Below are 24940 nucleotides of genomic sequence, written 5' to 3' on the forward strand. Positions count from 1 at the left end.
TATAATCCTACACAAAGGAAACAGAGCAGCAGGTACATTTCTAAGCAAGGGCATGGAGGAGGCAATCTCATGACCAGCACACAGTGGCAGGCACGATTCTAGCCATCCTGCTAGGCAGCATAGCTGGACCATGTAGGACTTTATCTGCATTTGTTATATGTTGCTATATTAAACAGAAATGGTGCTTTTTAAATAGGGCACCTAGGATAAGTAAGCGAGGAAGCATCAATTTTAAGCTTATTTATAATGACAAGGAGGTGCCTGTGCGTATATGAAATTCTAGTGCTAATTCAGAAGCTATCAACTTACATTAAACACATGAACATTATGCCTGCTTGAGAGCAGGTGTAAATGTCCACACATAAAGTCCACAAGTACATGCATCGATTAGCTTAGTTTATAGTCAAGCATATAATTTCCATGCCCCCAGCAATGCCTACAGTAAAAGAACACACATTCCTGGCATCGCACATACTTACATGCCTGTCACAAGTTTATAAAAGCCGTTTTACACACCTGTATTGTCACATGCATGCTAAACTGACTTTATAAAATTACCCCCAGAATGTCACAGTGGTCCTAGTAACATCTTCTGAGAAACACATGTGACTAAGGAGAGGCAAAATATGTCCCAAACTCTTTGGAAGTGGATTGGTTTACTTTCCTTCTTTTTTTTTTTACAGCATTTAGCGGTGTAGTTAATAACATGGATTACTGTTAAGATGTGTTACTTTACCACTAACTCTGCTATTTTAACACAGGTCCCATTTTATGCAATGAGATCTAGTTACTAATAACGGGTTAACAGTACAATGACATGTAGCATTCCCCCCTTAATTACAGAAAAGAGAAATATCTCTAGAAATTGAAATCACTACTATCTGTACTATAATAAAAAGCACCTCCAACGTTCTGAAGCTGACTCCTTGGCTTCACTCAAGTGAAGGGATCGTAAGGTTCGTTACCTCCGTAAAACTGTCACCATCTCTCTCGGCCCTGCCCCCGCAACTCTGATAGGTCCGCCGCCCTCGACGTCAACATGCAAGTGAAGGGATCGTAAGGTTTGTTACCTCCGTAAAACTGTCACCATCTCTCTCGGCCCTGCCCCCGCAACTCTGATAGGTCCGCCGCCCTCGACGTCAACACGTTTTGACGATCGCAACATCATCACATTATGATGTCGAGGGCGGCGGACCTATCAGAGGCGCAAGGGCAGGGTCGAGAGAGATGGTTACAGATTTCAGAAGGTAACGAAGCTTACTAACCCCTCACTTCAATAAAGCCACGGAGTCAGCTTCACAACGTTACAGGTGCGATCGCAGGGTGAACGGAGGGGGGGGGGGGGACAGGGGGGGGGCAACTACCCAGGAACAGGATGGATGGATGGGTGAGTGGGAGGGAGGGAGGGCCGACCCTGGAACTTGGAAGGGGGGGCCAGGCGGACCATGAAACTGGGAGTGAGGGGGAGAGGGGGGCAACGACCCAGGAACTGGATGGGTGGGTGGGAGGGAGGGCGGACTCTGGAACTTAGAGATAGGGTGGACTCTGGAACTAGGAAGGGGGGGGGGGGCGGCCGGACACTGAAACTGGGAGGCAGGGAGGGAGGGAGGGGGCCCCTGGCACACACTCTCATTCTCACACACACTCACACACAGTCTCACTCTCTCTGTCACACACTCACTCTCAAACACACTCTGTAAAACACACACACTCCGAGGAAAACCTTGCTAGCGCCCGTTTCATTGGTGTCAGAAACGGGCCTTTTTTCCTAGTATGTAATAAACAGGAGCCAAGTACAGGACAATCAAGCCACTGTGACATCACTGATGAGGTTGGCTCTTAGGCATTGGTGGAATGAGGCATTATGACATCACAATATTAGCTCTGGTTACCAGCAGGGCCACCAAGGGGGGGGGGGGGGGGGGGGGGGGGGGGGGGGGGGGGCAAGATTTCTTGGGCACAGCTTCCAAGGTTCTGCTCTCTCTCAGTTCTGTTTCTCTCCTGCTCCTGTTTGTTGGGACCCATGATTGCATTAATGTGATAACCCGGGTCCTGGCATATAGGAGTAGGAGAGTGACAGACCAAGGCTGGAGCAGATGCAGGAAGGAAAGGGGGGGTGCAGGTCAGCAGCCTGAGGGGGGGGGGGCAGCAGCAGCACAAGTGGGGATCCAGCTCTGTCTCTTGGTGGCCCTGGTTACCAGAGACTGAAACTCTTCACACTAAGGTGGTGGGGGGGGGGGGGGGCGGGGGGAGTTATCAATGTGGGCTACTGTTAAGATGTGTTAGTTTACCAATATCTAATGCTGTTTTAACACAAGTCCCTTTTTATGCAATGAGACCCTGGCACTATTAACTGGGGTTAACAGTAAAATGAGACATCTTGACAGTAGCCCCACTGATAACTCCCCCCCCCCCCCCCCCCGTAACCTGAAACAGACAATATTATTTTACTATCTCTTTTTAATCTAAACAAATCCTGACCTGAGATTTTCTGATGTCTGAGAATTGTACCTTAGGGCTTTAATATCCTAGACGGTCTGCAGATATCAAGGAATTTGTACAAACTTATGATCATAAGCGTTCCAAGAACAGGGAAATAGCAGTACGTAGTGTACCTGAATGTAATTCGTTCCAAGCTAAATCCACATCCTTTTTCATGCCTGTAATACTGTAGATGACAGAGGATGATCCTTCACCCACTTCATGTTAAAGGATGGGTCACTCTGGTTTGTCATTAAGAAAACATGAGTTTTCATACTGATGAACCCAGCAGTGTCTGAGGCATGTAACAGTCACCTGCAGTCACTTCCACTACTTGAGCTGTGTGCCATTGCCCCCAGTGTTCAGCCTCACTGTGCCAAAGTCAATAGCACAGCTGTCATCAACCACACAGTCAAATTATGTAGGACTCCTGGAAGAGGGAATGTTTCAAGTAGTTTGGGGTTTATTCATTAAGGATTTCTGCATGGATTTTGAAGAAACACTGTTATGTTGCCTGCTTCTTTGGGAGCTGTGAAACCTGACTTTGAATTCCATCCATCATCACCATATACTGAATGTGTGACACAGACTGCATTAGTTACGGTAAGTTGACCCCATTGAATAAAATTTATTGAGAAAGGGCAAGAAAGAGGCAAATTCCCTACGAAGACAAATCCGAAAAAAAGGAGTAGAGAAGGATCAATGGCTAACCGATGAACAAACCAGCCTCTGAGACCAGTGTGGATATGTTGCAAATGTATTGGTTATTAAAAAACAATCAGATGTGACATGGAACCATGTTTCAGCAATATAATGCCTGCTGTAGGAGTCAGTGTATCTGATGTATAATGTTGTATAGACACTATGATTCCAAATGAACACGTGTGACGTTCTGAAAAGGCAAAATTTCCTTCAGTATCACCACACTGAAATACACACATCCATTTGGAATCATAGCATCTGTACAACATTATACATCAGATACGCTGACTCCTGAAGCAGCATTGTATTGCCGAAACATGGTTCTGTGTGAAATCTGATTGAGTCTAATTATTTTTTGATAATCAATTAATTTGCACCATATCCACGTTGACCTCTAGGGCTGGTTTGTTCATTGGTTGGCCATTGGTCCTTCCCTACTCCTTTTATAGAATTTATGGAACCTTTTTTGTTGTTGTTCCTTTGAAAATTAACAAAATGGTTCTAATTGATTCTGACAGTGTTCTAGGACACAGATTGTATGAATAGTTCCATGCAACATGCAACAGCAAATGTAATAGGTGGTTGGAGATACCTACCATCAGAGGGGAGCCAGAACACTGAAAGAATTCCAGTACACATGAGAGAGATGGGGAGATGGTGCCCAGAGATCCAGAAATAGCTGTGGTGATGCAGTGAATAGGGTCAATTGATAAAACACCTGTAAACGGCCCTAATAGTTCATTGCTTTTGGTAGTTTTCACCATCTTATTTTAAAACTATTTCAAATTCTGCATGCATTCATTACAAGCTAGTCACACATAGAATCCTACATGTTTGAAAAAATCATAGAACCTGATATTCAGCCAGTGGCAGTGAGCGTTTTGCTGACCGTCATCATCTTTATTCGCAGATTTTCAATACTGGACCATGTCTGGGCAGCGACATTGAATATCCGTGCATATGTGGCCAGCCGCCAGATAAAACATGGATGGGCATAATTGAATGGCGCCGGCCATATCTAAGGGCGCCCATCTCCGAGGATGGCGCCGCGAAGGGGCCGGGCCTACCGTATTTTCAAACAAGATGGCCAGCCATCTTTCATTTCGATAATACAGTTGGAGCTGGCCAAATGTCAGAGATGGCCGGGTTTGAGATGGCCGGCCTCGGTTTTCGCCGATAATGGAAACCGAAGCCGGCCATCTCAAACCCGGCCAAATCCAAGGCATTTGGTCATGGGAGGAGCCAGCATTTGTAGTGCACTGGTCCCCCTGACATGCCAGGACACCAACCAGGCACCCTAGGGGGCACTTCTAAAAATTAAAAAATAAAAATAGCTCCCAGGTGCATAGCTCCCTTACCTTGGGTGCTGAGCCCCCCAAATCCCCTCCCCAAAACCCACTCCACACAACTCTACACCATTACCATAGCCCTTATGGGTGAAGGGGGGCACCTACATGTGGGTACAGTGGGTTTTGGGGGGGGGGTTTGGAGGGCTCCCAATTACCACTACAAGTGTAACAGGTGGGGGGGGGGGGAATGGGCCTTGGTCCACCTGCCTGAAGAGCACTGCACCCACTAAAAACTGCTCCAGGGACCTGCATACTGCTGTCAGGGAGCTGGGTATGACATTTGAGGCTGGCATAGAGGCTGGCAAAAAATGTTTTTTATTTTTATTTTTTGGGTCGGAGGGGGTTGACCACTGGGGGAGTAAGGGGAGGTCATCCCCGATTCCCTCCGGTGGTCATCTGGTCAGTTTGGGCGCCTTTTCGAGGTTTGGTCGTGAAAAAAAAGGGACCAAGTAAAGTCGGCCAAATGCTCGTCAGGGTCGGCTTTCTTTTTCCATTATCAGGCGAAGCCGGCCATCTCGTACCACGCCCCAGTCCCGCTCCCGCTTTCTGTACCCTGCCGGCACGCCCCCTTGAAGTTAGGCCGGCTCCGGACATCTCCCGATTTGTGTTGGAAGATGGCCAGCCTTCTCTTTTGAAAATAAGCTGGATAGCTGGTTAAGTGTGATATTTAGTACTTAACTGGCTGTCCACCTTATAATCGAAAGAGAAAAACGCCTAGATTTCGACCCAAATCGGGAGATAGACGTTTATCTCACAAAAACGAATAAATCGGTATAATCGAAAGCCGATTTTGGACGTTTTCAACTGCACTCCGTCGCGAATGCGGACAAAGTTGATGGGGGCGTGTCAGAGGTGTGGCGAAGGTGGAACTGGGGCGTGGTTATCGGCCGAGGAGAGATGTACGTGTTGGGGCGATAATCGAAAAAATAAAGGCGTTTTTAGCGAAAATTTAGGACACTTTTGTTGGACCCTTTTTTCACACGAACAGGTCCCAAAAAAGTGCTCTAAATGACCAGATGACCATCGGAGGGAATCAGGGATGACCTCCCCTGACTCCCCCAGTGGTCACTAACCCCCTCCCACCACAAAAAAAATGATGTTTCACAGCTTTTTATTTTCACCATCAAATGTCATACCCACCTCCCTGGCAGCAGTATGCAGGTCCCTGGAGCAGTTGTTAGGGGGTGCAGTGGACTTCAGGCAGGTGGACCCAGGCCCATCACCCCCTACCTGTTACAATTGTGCTGCTTAATGCTTATTAGTCGTGCAACCCCCCCAAACCCACTGTACCCACATGTAGGTGCCCCCCTTCACCCCTTAGGGCTATAGTAATGGTGTAGACTTGTGGGCAGTGGGTTTGAGGGGGATTTGGGGGGCTCAACACACAAGGGAAGGGTGCTATGCACCTGGGAGCTCTTTTACCTTTTTTTTTTTTTTTTGTAAAAGTGCCCCCTAGGGTGCCCGGTTGGTGTCCTGGCATGTGAGGGGGACCAGTGCACTACGAATCCTGGCCCCTCCCACGAACAAATGCCTTGGATTTATTCGTTCTTGAGCTGGGCGCTTTCATTTTCCATTATCGCTGAAAGACAAGAACGCCCAGCTCACAAATTGTCGAATAAAACATGGACGTCTATTTTTTGCGAAAATACGGTTCGGTCCGCCCCTTCATGGACCCGTTCTCGGAGATAAACGCCCATGGAGATAGACGTTTTCGTTCGATTATGCCCCTCCACGTGTTGACTCCACCCTTGGAATGCCCACAAAGTAGTCCCTTTCACCTTAGCTGCTAACTGGGCATTTTAAGTGGCACTATTCAGTTAAGTGCTACTGAATATGCTGGGTTAGCCTCGGACAAGGGACTTAAACTGCGAGGAGCTGTTTCTGTCTGTTTAAATCACTTTGAATATTGCCCTCTTAGTATGCAAACCCAGCCATTAAGCTTCTTTCAAGTGCAACCAGTGTATGAAACCAGAACCTGATACAACCATCTTACTGCTCTGTCTGCAGCAGACCTTTAATTCTGTCTTGTTCCTCCAGCCCACGACTAGTAGAGTCTAGTTACTATTGTCTTGTAAACTGCACAGGGATGGGACCTAGAGAACCATAATGGTGTGGGTCTAGATTTACAATCCCTATGGCTGTTAGTTTCAAATGTATGTACTGAGCCCATCCAGTAATGACACCCCATTCCAATCACCAGAATTGAGCTTGACACAATATTCGATTTTCTCTCCTTCCCTCCTCCAGTGTTCACAAAATCAAAACAAATTCCATGTGAACACTCATGAAAGGTCAAAACACACTGGTCAGAAAATGTCTCTCTGTGATGTAGGGGTCACAGATAACACCTGAACAATGTATCAAGATACAGCATTCAACCTCTATACAGGCTTTCCTAACAAACCTATTGTATACTGCTTTGGGATGAATAAATAAACTACCCAAATAAGAATATGAGCAGGACCTGATGGAGGAACATCATTTATCATATCTGACGGGCTTATCTCCTTATTCTGTGTCAGGTCCTCATTCAAGTACTTAGATAGATTGATCGATCACTCCAGAATTTTGTTATAAGACAGCATGACACACACAATGGATACAAAAGCCACCCAAGCCTTTGCATTTGGGACAATTTACAGTAGAGATTACTTTCACTCTATAGGCCCATTAGGGTACAGAGCGGGGAAGTTATTAAGCTGTGTTAGGGCAATAGCTTGCATTATCAGTCCATTAACTTAAGTGCATAAGTACATAAGTATTGCCATACTGGGAAAGACCAAAGGTCCATCGAGGCCAGCATCCTGTTTCCAACCATAGGAGCCGACTCTGTGGGTGCTATGGGTGCTTGAGCACCCCCAATATTGAGAGAATTCCTTGTATGTATCCAGGGAGGAATTATTTCCATTGGGCTTAGCACCCCCAATAATTTTGAAAAGTTGGCTCCTAATTCCAACAGTGGCCAATCCAGGTCACAAATACCTGGCAAGATCCCAAAAATGTACAAAACATTTTATACTACTTATCCTAGAAATAGTGGATTTTCCTCAAGTTCATTTAATAACGGTCTATGGACTTTTCCTTTAGGAAGCCGTCCAAACCTTTTTTAAACTCAGCTAAGCTAACCGCCTTTACCACATTCTCTGGCAACGAATTCCAGAGTTTAATTACACGTTGAGTGAAGAAACATTTTCTCTGATTTGTTTTAAATTTACTACATTGTAGCTTCATCGCATGCCCCCTAGTCCTAGTATTTTTGGAAAGCGTGAACAGATGCTTCACATCTACCCGTTCAACTCCACTCATTATTTTATAGACCTCTATTATATCTCCCCTCAGCTGCCTTTTCTCCAAGCTGAAGAGCCCTAGCCACTTTAGCCTTTCCTCATAGGGAAGTCGTCCCATCCCCTTTATCATTTTCGTCGCCCTTCTCTGCACCTTTTCTAACTCCACTATATCTTTTTTGAGATGCGGCGACCAGAATTGAACACAATATTCGAGGTGTGGTCGCACCATGGAGCAATACAAAGGCATTATAACATCCTCATTTTTGTTTTCCATTCCTTTCCTAATAATACCTAACATTCTATTTGCTTTCTTAGCTGCAGCAGCACACTGAGCAGAAGGTTTCAACATATCATCAACGACCACATCTAGATCCCTTTCTTGGTCCGTGACTCCTAACGTGGAACCTTGTATGACGTAGCTGTAATTTGGGTTCCTCTTTCCTACATGCATCACTTTGCACGTGCTCACATTAAACGTCATCTGCCATTTAGATGCCCAGTCTCCCAGTCTCGTAAGGTCCTCTTGTAATTTTTCACAATCCTCCCGTGATTTAATGACTTTGAATAGCTTTGTGTCATCAGTAAACTTAATTACCTCACTAGTTACTCCTATCTCTAGGTCATTTATAAATATGTTAAAAAGCAGCGGTCCCAGCACAGAGCCCTGGGGAACCCCACTAACTACCCTTCTCCATTAAGAATATTGTCCATTTAACCCTACTCTCTGTTTTCTATCTTTTAACCAGTTTTGAATCCACAATAGAACACTACCTCCTATCCCATGACTCTCCAATTTCCTCTGGAGTCTTTCATGAAGTACTTTGTCAAACGCCTTCTGAAAATCCAGATACACAATCATTATCAACTGGCTCCCCTTTATCCACATGTTTGTTCACCCCTTCAAAGAAATGTAGTAGATTGGTGAGGCAAGATTTCCCTTCACTAAATCCATGTTGACTTTGTTTCATTAATCCATGCTTTTGAATATGCTCTGTAATTTTGTTCTTAATTGATTAAAAGGGCTGTAACGCTGGGTTTCTTGAGTTAATGCAGCGCTAAATAAGTTACACTATAGTATATACTAATGAGATGCAAAACAAGCAGCTCATTACCATGTAAATTCTACAGTGCAACTTGCAGTGAACAAAAATCAGGCATCCATATATGAACCTAATACCAAATAAAACAACTTCAGCCAATATCATATGTGGATCGCGTTATTCAGTGGGTGTAGTAGAGAAAAAGCCCTCAGAAACCTCCAGTGATATTCTGGTGGTTTAGTGCGAGGTTATGCACAATTTTGTGAAATAACTCACGCAGTGATTCTATCATAGGGCAAAAAACTCCACTCACTGACTATTGTTTAAGTCTTAATCTGTACACAATATGAACAGTGTTTGAGCGATATGTTTAATACTCGCAGTTTACACAGTGTTGAGGCAATATTTTTATGCTCTAATGTGTTTTTCTACTGCACATAGAATAAAGTAGCACTAAACTAGCACTTAGCTTTGTGGTTTAAATCGGCACTCTTCTGTGAACGGTCATAAAAATATTGCCTCAACACTGTGTAAACTGCGAGTATTAAACATATCGCTCAAACACTGTTCATATTGTGTACAGATTAAGACTTAAACAATAGTCAGTGAGTGGAGTTTTTTGCCCTATGATAGAATCACTGCGTGAGTTATTTCACAAAATTGTGCATAACCTCGCACTAAACCACCAGAATATCACTGGAGGTTTCTGAGGGCTTTTTCTCTACTACACCCACTGAATAACGCGATCCACATATGATATTGGCTGAAGTTGTTTTATTTGGTATTAGGTTACAATTTTCACCTCAGCCACACTGCATTTGTCTTATACAGTATCCATATATGAACACCTGGCCTCTAGCAGTTGTACCAAGAGTTTACTGCTAGAGCTTATGGTAGCCGTTTTCTAGATGGAGCTGCTTGTGGGGATTGCTCATGCCTTGGGCTACCCCACTGATCCACCAGGAATGATACGGTAGGCTCGGGGGGGGGGGGGATGGAACTATAGAATAGGATCTGATGTCAGGGAGGGATAGGGTTACCATATGGCTCCAGAAAAAGGAGGACGGATTGAGCCAGCTGGGTTTTACTTCCATTTTGGGAGGAGGACTGATATCAGAGGGGCATGAAAGAAATTCACAGACCCATGTATGCGGTTCCCAACTGACTATATAGCAAATGATTATAGATAGAGACCAGTTGATTCATTCAGTCTGTCTGGTTATTACTGCCTGTTCTTCTAAGGATAGAACCCAGCTTGATACCTTGTGAGGTATTGCTCCTTATTTAAATTAGTTGTTGCCATCATCATCACTATCAGCATCCCTAACTCTCAGATGCTAGCTACAAATGTTCTGCTAGGCCAGCCAAAAAAAAGATATCACAGACAGCTTTATCTCTGAGTTCTCAGTAGAGTAATGCAGTAGCCACACCAAGCCTCTAAGTCTGAATTATGGATTGAAGACAGCCCATTCTTGGATTTTTGGCTGTACAAAAATGGATGAATGCCCTACTACATTGGAGGCGTGATTACATTATGATCATGGTCACAGCTGGATTAAACCTCCTGATAGAAAACTACTGGGACAACAGAACGGCGCTACTCTTTTCAAAGGCTGTTCAACAGTTCACCACTAGATGGGGCTTCAATCCTTCACATTCTAAAGATGGTCGAAGAACTGGCACAAGACTTGGAGTCTTTTCTACTTTCTTGAAATTTAACAGCTTCCAAATGAGATCATTTTTCTGGAAACAAACGTAAGATAATACTATTTTAATAAACTGCAGAATGTCTCAGCTTTCTGTTTGCAAACCTTCACTACTTCAGCAGTTCTGAGAGCCACAGCTCTCCTTAAAGGGAAAGAGGAGAGTCAATATGGGCCACCGTCCCAGACTCTGTGCTTTTCTTTTTTTTTTTTTGGGGGGGGGGGGGGGGGGGGGCATGGTACCATGGCAGACCTTGCCCACAGCACTATAAGCTGTCAGCTTGGGAACAGTAGTGTACTGGTGCTCCACTGTGGTTGCTTTGTTCTAGGTCCTCCACCCCTTAAGGTCAGCCCTGGCAAGTGCAGTCAGATTTACATCTCCCTATTCCTAATACTTAACTCACAATGCTGTAACAGAATGAGAAAAAATAGATGTGAACTTAGTCTAGTTAACTGTGGCTTTGCTTGGGAAGTTACAATCTATATTTTTTCCCTTCCTTCTGTGTTCTGCTTCTCTGATTAACAGTTAATTGTCAGAATTATCTTTTGGATTTATTGTTGTGCTATTCCTTCCCTCCCTATTATTTCTTGTAATGTATTTTTATTATATTATTTTGAACTGTCTGGTTTGTTTTTGATTGGATTGCGCACAGCATTGATGCTACAATGATCATGTGGTTTATAAAATATTAAAAATAAATAAATCATTTCTTGTCCCTAATATTGAGGTCGCTGTCAGGGGCATTTAAGAAAGAGAAGGGCGCCCATCTTCCAACACAAATTGGGAGATGGGCGTCCTTCTCTCAGGGTCGCCCAAATCGTCATAATCGAAAGCCGATTATGGGCGGCCTCAACTGCAGTCCATCGCGGGGATGACCAAAGTTCACGGGGGCATGTCGGAAGCGTAGCGAAGGCGGGACTGGGGCATGCTTAAGAGATGGGCGTCCTCAGCCGATAATGGAAAAAAGAAGGGCGTCCATGATGAGCATTTGGTCCATTTTTTTTCACAACCAAGCCATGAAAAGGTGCCCAAACTGACCAGATGACCACCGGAGGGAATCGGGGATGACCTCCCCTTACTCCCCCAGTGGTCACCAACCCCCTCTCACCCTTAAAATAAAAATTAAACATTTTTTTGCCAGCCTCTATGCCAGCCTCAAATGTCATACCCAGCTCCATGATAGCAGTATGCAGGTCCCTGGAGCAGTTTTAGTGGTTGCAGTGCACTTCAGGCAGACGGACCCAGGCCCCCCCCCCCCCCACCTATTACACTTGTGCTGGTAAATGTGAGCCCTTCAAAACCCACCTGAAACCCACTGTACCCAAATGTAAGTGCCCCCCTTCACCCCTTAGGTCTATGGTAGTGGTGTACAGTTGTAGGGAGTGGGTTGGGGGCAGGGCCGTGCCTAGGGTCTCTGGCGCCCCCCTGCAGACTATCAGTTGGCGGCGGCGGCGCCCCCCCCCCCCCCCCCCCCCCGTGAAAATGATCGCTCACCACTTGCCACACTGACAGGAATTGTCAGCAATATTCTTAGAAAGAAATTGCTATACATTGCAAAATAAGATAGCAGATGTAAATTCTCAAAGTGGACATATTCCAAACACTAAAATGAAAATAAAATGATTTTTTTTCTACCTTTGTTGTCTGGTGACTTTCTTTTTCTGATCATGCTGGCCCAGTATCTGATTCTGCTGCTATCTGTCCTCTTAACTCCGTTTCCAGGGCTTCCTTTCCATTTATTTATTTCCTTTCCTCCTTTCTTCTTCATTTCTGGTCCTCAGCTTCTGCCTATTTTCTTCATCCATGTGCAGTTTTTCTCCTCTCTTCCTTTTCCCTTATTTCATCTCCTTCATTTCTCTTCCCTCCCCTCTATGTCCAGCAATTTCTCCTCTCTCCCTGAGCCCTGCCCTCCCAATCCATGGCCATCCATGCTCCTCTGTCACCTGCCCCCTCCATTCATCCCTATCCAGCAATTCCCCTCTCTCCCTGAGCCCTGCCCTCCCAATCCATGCCCATCCATGCTCCTCTGTCCCCTGCCCCCTCCATTCATCCCTTTCCAGCAATTTACCTCTCTCCCTGAGCCCTGCCCTCCCAATCCATGCCCATCCATGCTCCTCTGTCCCCTGCCCCCTCCATTCATCCCTTTCCAGCAATTCCCCTCTCTCCCTGAGCCCTGCCCTCCCAATCCATGCCCATCCATGCTCCTCTGTCCCCTGCCCCCTCCATTCATCCCTTTCCAGCAATTCCCCTCTCTCCCTGAGCCCTGCCCTCCCAATCCATGCCCATCCATGCTCCTCTGTCCCCTGCCCCCTCCATTCATCCTTTTCCAGCAATTCCCCTCTCTCCCTGAGCCCTGCCCTCCCAATCCATGCCCATCCATGCTCCTCTGTCCCCTGCCCCCTCCATTCATCCTTTTCCAGCAATTCCCCTTTCCCTTCCATGACCCCCCCCTCGCATCCAAGCTCCTCTCTCTCCCATGTCCCAGCCTGGCCCGCCCTCTTCTCCCCCCCTTCGCATCCATGCCCCCCCCTTCGCATCCATGCTATCGTTTCTCCCCTGCCCTCCCACTCCCATTGTTCAACTGCCCACCCTCTTCTCTCCCCCCAACATCCCTTTTCTTTTTAAATTTACCTCTGTGGCGGTTCCGGCAGCGCAGCGTCAGGGAAGGAGGTGGCGCTCCCGACGTCTAGCCTTCCCTTCGCTGTGTTCCGCCTTCTTCTGACGTCAAGGATGACGTCAGAAGAAGGCGGAACACAGCGAAGGGAAGGCTAGAAGTCGGGAGCGCCGCCTCCTTCCCTGACGCTGCGCTGCCGGAACCGCCATCACGGAGGTAAATTTAAAAAGAGAAAAAAAGAAAAGGGATGTTGCGGGAGGGCAAGTGAGGTGAGCATGGTGCGGCGGCACCCCCCAGAGGGAAGCGCCCCCCTGCCATGCTTACCTCGCTTACCGGGTTAGCAAGGCCCTGGTTGGGGGGTTGAGGGGCTCAGCACCGAAGGTAAGGGAGCTGTGCACCTGGGAGCAATTTGTGAAGTCCACTGCAGTGCCCCCTAGGGTGCCCACTTGGAGGCATATTTTCAAAGCACTTTGGGAGGCTAAGTTCCATATGTTTCTATGGAACTTTGGGAGGCTAAGTGCTTTGAAAATAAGCCTCTTGGTGTCCTGGCATGTGAGGGGGACCAGTGCACTACGAATGCTGGCTCCTCCCACATGCAAATGCCTTGGATTTGGTCATTTTTGAAATGGGCGTCCTTGGTTTCCATTATTGCTGAAAACCGGGGATGACCATCTCTAAGGTCGCCCTAAATGTTGAGATTTGGGCGTCCCCGACCGTATTATCGAAACAAAAGATGGACGCGAATCTTGTTTCGATAATAGTGTTTAGTTGCTTTGCTACCACTTACATGTGTAGGTGTACATATCCCTGTGAAAATGACAGTATTCTGTACATTTAGACACTCAACTAGCACTTATAGAATAGTGTTTAGTCACTTTGCTGCCACTTATGTGAGTAAGTGTACACTTATCTTTGAGAGTGACAGTATACAATTATACATTCAAGTGGTATGTATAGAAATGTTTAGTTACTTTGCTGCCACTTATGCGTGTGTACACTTATCTTTGAAAGTGACAGTATTCTGTACATTTACACACTCAAGTGGCACTTATAGAATGTGTTTAGTCGATTTGCTGCCACTTACACGTGCACCTGTACACTTACTTGTGAAAGTGACAGTATTCTGCACATTTACACACCCAAGTGGCACTTATAGAATGTATTTAGTCACTTTGTTGCCACTTATGCATGTAGTTGTACACTTCCCCATGAAAGTGACAGTATTCTGTACATGTACACACTTAAGTGGCACGTAGAAAATAGTGGCATTTATAGAATAGTGTTCAGTCACGTTGCTGCCACTTATGTGTGTAAGTGTACACTTATCTTTGAAAGTGACAGTATTCTGAACATTTACACACTCAAGTGGCACTTATAGAATGTATTTAGTCGATTTGCTGCCACTTACACATGTACCTGTACACTTACTCGTGAAAATGACAGTATTCTGCATATTTACACACCCAAGTGGCACTTATAGAATGTGTTTTGTCACTTTGCTGCCACTTATGCTTGTAGTTGTACACTTCCTCATGAAAGTGACAGTATTCTATACATTTACACACTCAAGTGGTACTTATAGAATGTGTTTAGTCGATTTGCTACCACTTACGTGTGTAGCTGTACACTTACTTATGAAAGTGACGGTATTCTGTACAATTACACATTTGAGTGGCACTTATGGAATAGTGTTTAGTTACTTTGCTGCCACTAATGTGTGTAGGTGTATACTTACCCGTTAAAGTGACACATAAATGTCAGTGCCCTTGTGCCCAGTTATAAATATTGCCCTTTCTATGGCTCCTCGATCTTTTGTGTTATGATTGTTGGGTTTTGTTTTGGTTTTTTTGGGGGGGGTGGAGTTTCAAAGGAGCTCTGAGTGTGTTCATATGTGTGTCTTCCCGTTACTCCAAGAGGAATTGGGACATCTAGGTGAGGGTAAGAGGGACCTGAAGGAAGGGTGTAGGTGTGGTGAGCTGAGGGAGTAAAAGAGAGCATTCTATAAATGACTTTCAAAATTTCAGTGCCAGAAAAAAATCAGTGCAAAGCGCCGTTCTATAAACAGTGTGTTCCAAGTTGAGCTCCCTTTATAGAATAGTACTTAAAGCCCATTTCCATGCCGACAGTTGGGCACTGGTATTATGCCAACCAAAACCTGGTGTAAATGCTGGTACCCACATGTGAAAATGGAGCTATTCTATAACCCAGCACACAATTTTTAGGAATGCCCCTGCCACTCCCCTGGCCATGCGCACTAGGGGATTTAGACATGTGGGGTTATAGAATAGGGCATGGGGGATGTGTGTGCAAATTTCAATTATTGCCCACTGATTGCTAACATCAATTAATTATGATTAAATGGCTTATAAGCTAATTAATTTGCACATGGATCTTCGATTTGTGTGCAAATTTTGGAACCAAAATCCTGGTACCATTTATAGAATCCAAGGTACAGTGTGCATTAGATGTAGGGGTGTCTGAAGAAGATTTGCATGTACTCTAGAGGCTGTGCCACTCTAGTGTGGTCTGGAGCTCGTCTCACATAATTGGCCGTGATCTGGCTCACAGGAGAATCTGGGTGGCTTACAAATCAGGGGCATAGCCAGACTTCAAGGTGGGAGGGGTCCAGAGCCCAAAGTGAGGGGGCACATTTTGGTCCCCCTCCTCACCACCCCCCACTGCCGCCTTGCTGCCCCAACCCAATTCCGCCCTTCAATCAATCACTGCCGCTGCTGCTACACATACCTTGGCTGCGGGGACCCCCAACCCCCGCCAGCTGAAGCAACGCCACCACCGCTGCTAACGCACATGCCTTAGGGACTCCCGCCAGCTGAAGTACATTTTCCAGCGCTGGTCTCCTACATCACCGCATTTCCTGCTCTGCTCTCTCTTCCTCTTATGTCATGTTCAGCATGCTCATTTTAATGAAATTGAGCATGCGTGCTTGCTGGATGTGAGGGGAAGAGAGAGCAGGGCAGGAAATGCAGCACCGCCGGAGACTAGCACAGGAAAAAATGCTTCAGCTGGTGGGGGTTCGGGACCCCCACCAGCCAAACCAGGGGCACAGATCCAGTTTTGTGGGGGCCCAGGCCCCCGTGGCCCCCTGTAGCTACCCTGCTGTTACAAATAATCAAGGACTAGGGGTCTGGGGGCTGCAGCTCCTTTTCCTGAGCACTAAGTCAGCATTAGTATTGCTTCATGTTCCTGGCCACCAACTTGTCTTTATCTTCCACTGATGGGGCCTCCCTGCTGCTGTTCCTTCTGCCAGTGCTTCTTGCATATCTTTGATTGGCATAGCTTGGATTTTAGATTTAGTTGTTTAGTTTATAAGTGCTGTTTGGGTTTTAAATATGCATAAACTGGTTAACAACCTGCAATGGCAGATTCAGATCCTGCAGCTGCTTCTTGTGATTATGGCCAAGTCACTTAATCCTCCATTGCCTCAGGTACAACCAAGGATTGTGAGCCCTCTGGAGACAGGGAAGTACCTAGTGTAACTCAGTGCAACTCACCTTGAGTTACTACTGAAAAAGGTGTAAACTAAATCCAAATAAATATAGACATTTATATTGCATAGACATCTAAATGTCAATTTTACAAAGACAGGATAAAGACATCTTAAACTGAAAATCATGCATGTGGCAAAGGGGCAGGATTAGGGCGAGCCAAAAAAAAAAAAAAACCCAACAACCTGCTCTCCTTATTTCAGAAAGGGAATGCACATCTGTGTCCCAAAAGATCGATGTCAGGATTCACACCTGCCTTGTGGGATGTCTAGGTTTCAGAAAAGTACTCAGATCACCACTTTAATCCTCCAATGGTATATGTCCCCCCCGAAAGTGGATACTGGGCTCTGTGACAGCTTTGGGAAAAATAAATGTTTGTTTCTACAATGGCTGACATAAACTTTTATATGTCCATTTTGACCCATTTGGTATTTTAGATATTTTTGTTTCTAAAATGGATGCTGCTCCTGTCGTATGTAACCAGAGCAAAAATGTCTATTTCTACATGTATTTTAGATCCTGTTCTAAAATACTAACGGAACTCGATTCACACTGACTTGGATTTCCCTATTCCTACTTGTTCATGCTTTCCAAACTGCCATTCCATATTACTACTACTAATCATTTCTATAGCGCCAGGGCCGCCGAGATTTGGGGGGAGGGGGAAGATTCCTTGGTCTAGCACCAGCAAGGCTTCCAGAGGCAGGCAGAAGGTTCTGCTCCCTTGATCTGTCTCTCTCCTGCTCCTGTATGTCAAGACCTAGGCAATTGCATTAAGGTGATAACCCGGGTCCCAGCTCTGTCTATCGGTGGCCCTGTATAGCACTACTAGACATACGCAGCGCTGTACACATTATATTTAGGTGCTTTCTCTGTCCCTAGTGGGCTCACAATCTAGGGTGGGATTTTTTTGTACCTGGGGTAATGGAGGGTTAGGTGACTTGCCCAGGGTCACTAGGAACTAAAGTGGGAATTGAGCCCAGTTCCCCAGGATCTCAGCCCACTACACTAACCATTAGGACACTCCTCCTACCTTTTTCAAATCTGAGTTCAAAGTTCAGGTACAAGGTTGCAAGAACCGTGTCACCCTTGCCACTCCAGACATTGGCATGCATATTTTCACCATCAGTGTGGTCCCTATTGCAGCCACAGGACACCCTGCTGAACTTGTGCCTGCCAATTAGTCTGTCCCTGTGGCATTAGTGCTACAGACAGATTGATAGGTGGATGGACAGACAAACAAGCCAAATGCATGAGCTTTATAGAGCACAAGTGATAATGACCTCAAAGAAGCTATATAGGCTCAGAGAATGTGTCAGGCTATATCCTCAGGATATCTACAGTGTTCTTTGATTAGACCAGTGGCGTACCAAGGGGGGGCAGTGGGGGTGGTCCGCCCCGGGTGCATGCCACTGGGGGGTGCCGCGGCGCGCACCTGTGGGCTCCGACTTTGTGAACTTCGCTCGTTCGCTGCAGCTCCCTCTGCCCCGGAACAGCTTACTTCCTGTTCCGGGGCAGAGGGAGCTGCAGCGAATGAGCGAAGTTCACGAAGTCGGAGCCCACAGGTGCGTACAGCGGCCCCCCCCCCCTCAGCGGCGTGCACCCAGGGGGGTGTCATTTCACTGGGGAGGGGGGAAGGTGTCATTTCGCAGGCGGGGGGGGGGGGGGGCGCATCGGCGATCCGCCCCGGGTGCCATCCACGCTAGGAAAGCCACTGGATTAGACTAACCACAGAAATGACCAACAGCAATAGTATTAAGCTAACATTGTATTATATCTCTGGTTTTTGAATTCCACTGTTAAATGTGTATATTTTTGATACTGTTTAACAGTAGTTCTATTAGGTTTCAGTTTACTGTTTTCAATTTTACCTCATTTATTGTATTTATGGTTATTCTTGGTTATTTTACTATGCTGTTAACAAAATTGTAAGTTTTACGTTAAACTGTACCTGCTGTACACCACCTTGAGTGAATCTCTTCATAAAGGCGGTTAATAAATCCCATTAAACAAACAAACAACCAACAGAATTAATTCTCACTCTTTCTGTCTTGTCCACTGTAGTCATGCCAGACTGGATCACCCATTTTACGAGGCCAAGAGTCAAGCGCCAGAAGTAGTAATGCTGTATAGGGGCATCCAGGTTGTGAGAGAAGAGGCCACCTCCTTGCTATCTCTCACAGTTCCCGATTTATGCCTTTTGTGGACGTCCTACCATTCAACTGTTTCAGCCTTGTCTAAGGATAGTATGTGACCCCTGACCTCTCTGCTGTAACACCTGTCTTGCAGACTGTTGGTACCATTTAAGGAGACCAAGCGGGGCATGGAATGCATGCTGTGAGCAATGTGTGTAGAGTCAGGACATTCTGGATTCATTTGTGGGATGGCTGTGTATTAGAGAGAGTTCAAATGTTGTGCTGTATACATTGTGAAGTACACAAGTTAACACATTTTTGACTATTTGTGAACTTTTCTTCGTAAAATACATTTTAGTAATGTAAATAAAGCTTGACTTTTGTCACTTATAAATTGTGTTGGTGTCTTTATTCCAATAGTGTGATAATAAGGGTTAAAATTCAAGGATAGGTCTGGAGATAGGCCTCTAGTAGTCCATGGGAACGGTTCTACTAGGTACCAGTACCTGGAATGCCATGTTTCAATTCCTAGGGATGTTTCCAATTGAGGCCTCTAGGGTCTTGATAAAAATCTATGCTAAAAATATCCAGTGATCCTTTGGTTTGTTTCCTAAAGTATTTATTATCACAAACAAATGTAAGGAATTTTCATCTTCCATTTGTATGTACCTGAAGGAGTCAACAGGGGAAGGCTGTGGGGACAACCATGTCATGTAAAAAGACCTGCATAAAGGAAGACACAGCCGCTAGATAGAGTAAGGTATCCAGTAATTTAATTTAATACAAGTTTTTATAGCCACCTCCTTTTGACCAAATGGCCATACAGGACAGATTCAAATAAAAATGCAAACAGACAATTTACCTCCCCCCCCCCCAATTAGAATAACAATACATTATAACAATCTTTACAAATCCACGTTTTTATCTGCCTTTGAAAAACTTCATAATCAAACTCTTCAATGACCCCGGGACCTTATTTCAAAGAGTTGGGACCATAGTTGTAAAGCATTGAGCCTGTGTCTTTTTCAATCTAAATTCCTTAGCTGAGGAAAGATCTAGATATGAACGTACTAAGGGCATGTTCCTCTAGAAGGCGAGCAGATTTTCAAATGATTCCTCAAACAGAGGGGCCCAATTCCACGCAGTACCTTAAATGCCAGTAAAGCTTTTTTTCCGCCTTCTTTGGTGCCAAATGACACTGCTTCTGCTCTGACTCCTCCTCATCTTGATGTCACCAACATCTGGCAAGAGACAAATGGGGAAATTAGCACATGGCCATGAATAGGAATAATGGAAAACGGGGCCATTTTACCACCATGCTAAAAGTGGCCTCAGCATGTGGAAAAGACCCATGCTGGGATAGTGCTGGCCACATTTTAGTGCTGCTTATTTATTAGGATTTATTTACCGCTTTTTTGAAGGAATTCACTTAAGGCGGTATACAGTAAGAATAAACCAAACATGAGCAATGGACAATTATAGCAGTAAAAATATTCAAATAACATGTATGGCATAGTAGAATACAATGGAGCTCATTTTCAAAAGAGAAAAACGTCCAAAAAGTGGCATAAATCTGCATTTGGACGTTTTTCTCACAAAACATCCAAATTGGTATTTTCAAAACTAATTTGTAGACGTTTTTCTATGAGGTCCGTCAGAAGTGCGTTCAAATCACAAGGGGGCATGTCAGGGGCGTGTTAAGGGTGAGATCTGGATGTTCCTAACACTTGGAGGTTTTTAAGCCATAATGGAACAAAACAAAACCGTCCAGGACTAAAACTAAGATGTTTTGAGCTAGACCTGTTTTTATAATGATAAAGGCACAAAAAGATGCCCTAAATGACCAGATGACCACTGGAGGGAATCAGGGATGACCTCTCCTTACTCCCTCAGTGGTCACTAACCCCCTCTCACTCACTAAAAATGTGATTAAAAACATTACTTGCCAGCCTCAGATGTCCATTAGATCCGCATGCATGTCCCTGGAGTTGTGGGTGCAGTGTACTGCAGACAAGTGGACCCAGGTCCATACATACATCCCCCTACCTGTTACACTTGTGAAGGAAACTGTGAGCCCTCCAAAATTCACCAGAAACCCCACATATAGGTGCCCACTTCACCCGTAAAGGCTATGGTAGTATACGGTTGGGGGTAGTGGGGTTTGGGGGGCTCAACTGACAAGATAAGGGAGCAATAGTGAGATGTGTACCTGGGAGAATTTTATGAAGTCCACTGCTGTGCTCCCTAGGGTGCCCTATTGCTTTCCTGGGAGGTCTGGGGGACCAGTCTACAAAAATGCTGACTCCTCCTACATCCCAATGGTTTGATTTTGTGCGCTTTGCACTTGGACGTTTTTTTTTTTTTTTTCAAAAATGGACCGAAAAACAAAATGTCCAAATCACAAAACCTTGTTCAAAATAGTATTTTCGAGAAAAAAAAGATAAAGATCTTTTTCTTTTTTGAAAATGACCTTCTTTTCTATTCAGATTTTGAGTGTTTTTTGCAAAACGTCGGACTTAGAAGTCATATCGAAAATGCCCTTCCATGTCAACACAATACGTAATAGAACATTTTAATTGACAGTGCAGGGTTAAAGAGCCTCTAAGTAAACTAAATTACATTGAAATCATGGGTCCTGCTCTATTTTTATGTACTTAACATATCTATTTCTTGTCTTTCCAAGAATAAGCTTGCTTAAAGTTAGCTGTTGCTGTGCAAGTGGTAAGAAGAGAACAGGCTACACCTTATCCACATCTGTAAATTTCAGTAGTCTGGGTGACACACAGGAAGCGTGGGCACATAATGAAATGATATCAATGACTGAATATCAATAAATGTAGACCCTGAAGGCCACTCCAGGGATTGAATGCAGGTGAGAGAGGACCTCATCATCATTATTACTCACCATTAACGGCATTTTGTACTACTGAAAGGAAACTGTTGAAGATAAGGATCACCTTTGTACATCTGAGTAGCTGCTGTAACTTCAAAGTTACAAAAGAGAAGGTGATGATAGTATCCAACATTTTACCACATCTGAGATAGTCGGAAGGCAATCAGAAAAGGGTTCAACTCAATGGACCTCATTAATCAATGTGATTGTGACTTAAGAAAACCTCCACGTAGTTTTCAATAGATTACATACATTCCATTCAATATAAATGTAAGCTGGAGCCTCTGGGCACTCACTGTACAATATTTCAGAAGGCCACGTGGTAAAACAGTAAAATCAGCCTAACAAGAACTACTTTGACTGCTAATTCATTATTTTGGAAACATCTTGGGTTTCGTTGGGTATAGGGGATTGGAGTGGCACACTGAAAGAGTTGGGAATTTGTGTACAGGTTATTTATTGAGGACTGGATTTTAAACCATTAACTCAAATTAAATTCAGAAAAACCAAGTTCCTCTAGTTAAGTTTGTTTGATCCGTCTAACTTTCCCTTGCATTTTTCTCTTTGAACATAGTAGATGACGGCAGAAAAAGACCTGCATGGTCCATCCAGTCTGCCCAACAAGATAACTCATATGTGCTACTTTTTGTGTATATCCTACTTTAATTTGTACCTGTGCTCTTCAGGGCACAGACCGTATAAGTCTGCCTAGCACTATCCCCGCCTCCCAACCACCAGCCCCGCCTCCCAACCACCAGCTCTGGCACAGACCGTATAAGTCTGCCCAGCACTATCCCTGCCTCCCACCACCGGCTCTGTCACAGACCATATAAGTCTGCCCAGCACTATCCCCGCCTCCCAACCACCAGCCCATCCACTAGAGTTTGGGGGATGGAGGTAGATCGTTTATTAATATTTTCCAATCATGTAAAATCTCTAACAAAAAAATCATTTCATACATTAAGGAAACTTAGAACAATTTTAAACTACTTTGATCCTGATAAGTTTAGATTATTGGTTCAGGCTCTGACCTTGTTTGGCTTGGATTATTGTAACATCATTTATAATGGTTGCTCAAAAACACCTGATAAGCGTTTGCAACTTACTCAAAATACGGCGGCATGGCTGATTTTTTCAGCCGGCAGATTCACATCAGCTAAGTTTAATCTGTATACAATTACAATTAAGATCGTTTACAATGTTGCACCATTTTACCTATATGAACTGGTGCAGCTCTTGCATGGTAACTCTACTAATAATAGGAAAACCGCAATTGCTCATTGCTAAATTTCCCAACAGTTCGTTCTATAATATCCAAGAAGATGTTGAATTCTTCTCATTACTATCAGACTGTTTCATTATGGAACTCTCTACCTTTAGAGAAGCGTATGCTTAGGAATTACCAAGTATTTTGTAGAGCCCTCAAAACGTTTTTTTTTTCATGAATATCTGGGATAATTAAGTGCTTTTAAGGCTCATTTCTCATAATAAACAATTGTAATTATGTTTGTTATAACCATGATAGTATGTACTTCCTGAGGTTTATATCTCAGTGTTTTTGATTTGTGATCCGCAATGAACTAAATATTGGTATTTGCGGAGAATAAGCTCTGTATAACATTTAACATAACTGTATCTCATAGGGCATATCATGAGATAGTTTGTGCAGTGTGTGTGAGAGGTTCACTGTAAGTGTGATATGTTATTTATGACATCATACCTAAGATGGATCAATCTAATTGTAAGGAAATTTATGATTCTCTGGATAAATGTGATTATTTCCAGAGATGCAGAAAAGAATTTCATTCTTAATAACAGAAGCAATATTGAAAATAATTCTAGTGTATGCTTTTGGGTAAAGTAATGTGGTTGATGTTTTTCACTGTTGTTTATTACTGCTAATCATTTCTATAGTGCTACTAGACATATATAGCACTGTACATATTATATACAGGTACTTTCTTTGTCCCTAGGGGGCTCACTATTGATGTTTTTTTTGTACCTGGGGCAATGGAGGGTTAAGTGACTTGCCCAAGGTCACAAGGAGCTGAAGTGGGAATCAAACCCAGGTTACCAGGTTCAAAGCCTGCTGCACTAACCGTTAGGCTACTCCTCTAATCCATTGTTTATTGCTATTTTGTTTTATGTAGTTATGTGTTTTTATATAATTGTATCTTATGTTTTTGTTATTTATGATTATGTATGTAAACCACTGAGAATTAGTTAGTTGACTGGTGGTATGTAAATTATATTAAACGAGCCCATATCTGTGTGGGTCCATTAGAATGAGCAGAAATCAAGGTTAATAAAAACAAAATAATGTGATTCCTTTGTCTTGATGAACTTTCAGGACCTACAGTCTCTTCATCAGGCTGAAACATAATGAGCTCAGTTGACTTGTCAAAAAAACTACAAAGCCCCTTTACTTTCATAGGAAGCCTGTGGCAGCCCAGGTTAGTTTCTGCCATGACTCATTACCAGGAAGAGCTGGAGGTTAGGAATGTAAGGATAGAGGTTGCCTAGCCAACCAGATGGAGGCAGCTAGTCCTGACTTTTATATGACAAAGCCAAAGAAGTCCAAGGGGACTAGAAGGAATACTGCTGAAATTGCAATGCCAAGATTATATCTGAGTTGATCCTAATCGGAACTAATGTTGAATACCAAAGTGGTCAATTAATAGGTCATTTACAAGCACAGATAACAACTAGATCAGTGGCTCTCAACCCAGTTCCACACCAGGCCAGTCTGATTTTCATAATATCCTCAATGATAATGTGCTGTATAGAATGATGGAAGTAGAGCAGAGGTTGATTTATGAATGGAGAACAGTGACTCCTACAGGTCTCAACAAAGAAGTAGAATGGGCGGGCTTATAAATGGGAGAGAGAGGGGGCTGTATAGCTTCTGGGCATGCTCGGTGTCTGGGTAGAGCCTAGACGTGTTACCTGCTAACCTAACGGGTGTTCAAGCTTACGTATGCCACAATGAGGTAAAGAAAGTGGAGTATAAGTTTGAGTTTGTAAATTGTTTAGTTGGTTTGCAGTGGTGAAATGTTAGTATGTGCAGTTCCAAGTGACCATGTTTTTTGTTGTATAGATCAAGCCCCTGAGGATGCCGTATGACAAAACGCATTGGGCACAAGATCTAGAGGGTGAGTGTATACGCATTGAATTGCATTGAATTGCAACAGTTGAAGATCTACATGGTTAATCCCTGAGCGGGGAAGAA

Source organism: Microcaecilia unicolor, chromosome 4 (assembly GCF_901765095.1).
Source record: "Microcaecilia unicolor chromosome 4, aMicUni1.1, whole genome shotgun sequence".
In the NCBI taxonomy this organism is placed as follows: Eukaryota; Metazoa; Chordata; class Amphibia; order Gymnophiona; family Siphonopidae; genus Microcaecilia; species Microcaecilia unicolor.